General features: G+C 41.1%; 1 non-coding gene across 1 annotated transcript; it reads left to right on the top strand.

Annotated features, from left to right (window-relative positions):
* Positions 1 to 1444: 1444 nt before the first annotated feature.
* Positions 1445 to 1582, top strand: LOC119924830. The gene has a single exon (XR_005449518.1). It is a non-coding gene; the product is annotated as a small nucleolar RNA SNORA7 (small nucleolar RNA).
* The last annotated feature ends 919 nt before the right edge of the window (positions 1583 to 2501 follow it).

Raw genomic sequence — 2501 nt, 5'->3', positions numbered from 1 at the left:
TGTATGTTGCCGACTTGTACTTCCCAAGCGCTTAGTACAGTGCTCTGCATACAAAAAGCACTCAATAAATACGATTGAATGAATCACCAGTTGTTCTTGCTTCTTCTCCATGAGCATTAAGGTAGGGTGGTGCTCTTTAGTTGCTTTTTGCACACTGTGGAAACTACAGAGTAGTCATAGAAGTGCTCTGCACAGAGTAAGTGCTCAATAAATAAATAAAATCAAAAGGAAGAAGCAATGGAGCTTAGTGGAAACTAATCCCAGCTCTGCCACTTTCCTGTTGAGTGATATTGGGCAAGTCACAAAACTTCCCTGTGCCTCAGTTACCTCAACCATAAAATGGGGATTTAGACTGGAACCCTATGTGAGACACGAACAATGTCTAACCCGATTATTTTGGATCTACCTCAGTGCTTAGTACAGTGCCTGGCACATAGGAAGCATTTAATAGTTCTATTATTATTATTACTATTAGCTTGTATCTACCCCATTAGTTAGTACAATGCCTGGCACATACTAAGCACTTAATAAATATGATAAAAATAAAAAACATTAACTGATAGCATTTATTGGGTGTTTGCTTAGTGTGGTGCACTGTACTAGATGCTTGGTAAGCACAGAATAACAAAATGATATTTTCCCTGACCATGTGTGGCTCAGTGGAAAGAGCTCGGGCTTCGGAGTCAGAGGTCATGGGCTTGAATCTTGGCTCTGCCAATTTTCAGCTGTGTGACTTTGGGCAAGTCATTTAACTTCTCTGTGCCTCAGTTACCTCATCTGTAAAATGGGGATTAAGACTGTGAATCCCCTGGGGGATAACCTGATCACCTTATAACCTCCCCAGTGCTTAGAACAGTGCTTTGCACATAATAAGCACTTAATAAATGCCATTATTATTATTATTATTATTATTATTATTATTATTATTATTATTATGTCAAGCCTACAGACTGACAGAGGTGATGAACATAAAATACCCCAACTAGAAAGAATAAAACTAAATAAAGTGGACCTATATGAGCACAAAAAGTGTTGTCAGTCTGTTGATAAATTCTAGAGTTGGCTGAGGTACATGTAATGGCTGAGGGTGTTGGGAAATAAATCAAGGAAAGCTTGTTGGAAGAAGCAAGCTCTTAGGAGAGATAAGAATGTGGGAAGACTGTGGTCCGTCTGGGTTGGAGCAGGAGGGAGTTCCAAGCCAGAGAAACAGTGAGAGCAAGAAAGAGGAGGCAAGAGAGTTAAGAAAAAGGTCCAGTTTGAAAACTGAATTGGGAAGAACTCCTCTTTCAAACTTTACCATCTCTGTTAACATCTCCATGTCCAAGAAACCTGCAACTTTGGTGTTTTCCTCAACAGTTCATTAATTCCGTCATTTATGAAGCTCTTGCTACATGATAGAAAAGAGAATCAGTAGCTCAAGGTTTTCAAAGCTGTATCTTACTAATACCTCTCAGGGTCGCACCTGGAGAGTTTCCAGTCCTCTACCAGTCTCGGCTAAGGGAGGGAGAGTCAAGCAGAGGCCTGTCCAGTCCATTCCTAGCTTGGGCAGTGGCTAGCGAGTGGAAGGCAATCTGCTCCAAGTCAAAACTCACCCATCCTGAGCAGCAGTGGCATGGAAAAGAGTCGAGAGCAGAGACTCAGGTTTTCTGCACGGAAGGAGGTAATGGTAAACCATTTCCATATTTTTACCAAGAAAGCTCCCTGGATACACTACTAGATCGATTGCAGATGGAGAGCGGGGCATTCTCGGAGAGATGCGTCCATGGCGTTGCTATGGATCAGAAATGACTCGAAAGCATAAGAGACTAGACTTTACTAATACATAAACAGCACTTTATCTTCCAATTCAAGGACACAATAACTTCAGATATTTTGGCCTTGCCTGGGAGAATAAAATTCCATGTAGCAGATAAATCATTCCTCAACTTGGAAAAACAAATCTGCTTCCAGATCTTTTTGTGGACTTCCTTCTACTACCTTCTTTAATATCCAATGTTCCTGGAATATCCTTGTTCTTTCTCTGGCCCATTCTTTATTAAGTCGGTCATATTTATTGAGCTCTTACCATGTACAAGCACTCGGGAGAGTACACTATAACCACAAACAGACACATTCCCTGCCCACAACGAGCAGACATTTTCGGTTTCTGAGGGGGAAAACAACGGAAATGAATAAATAATTGAATAAATTACAGATAAGTGCTGTGGGGATATGAATTACATTTTCCAGTCCTAGCTCACATAGCAAAACCTTCTCTCCCAAAGTCAATGCTCAGAGAATTCTTGCCTGCTCTGTGATCTTGGGCAAGTCACTGAATTTCTCTGTGTCTCAGTTTCCTCATCTGAAATAAAGGAATTCAACCCGGTTCTCCCTCTTACTTAGAGGTGAGCCTCATGGGGGACAGGGACTGTGTCTGAACTGATTTGAACAGTGCTTGGCACATTGTATGAGCATAACAAATACCACCATTATGATTATTAACTCTAATAATTAGGGCCCCT

The sequence above is a fragment of the Tachyglossus aculeatus genome, chromosome 2, assembly GCF_015852505.1.
Source record: "Tachyglossus aculeatus isolate mTacAcu1 chromosome 2, mTacAcu1.pri, whole genome shotgun sequence".
In the NCBI taxonomy this organism is placed as follows: domain Eukaryota; kingdom Metazoa; phylum Chordata; class Mammalia; order Monotremata; family Tachyglossidae; genus Tachyglossus; species Tachyglossus aculeatus.
The sequence above is the reverse complement of the archived record's forward strand: the minus strand, read 5'-3'. Positions and strand labels throughout refer to the sequence as shown.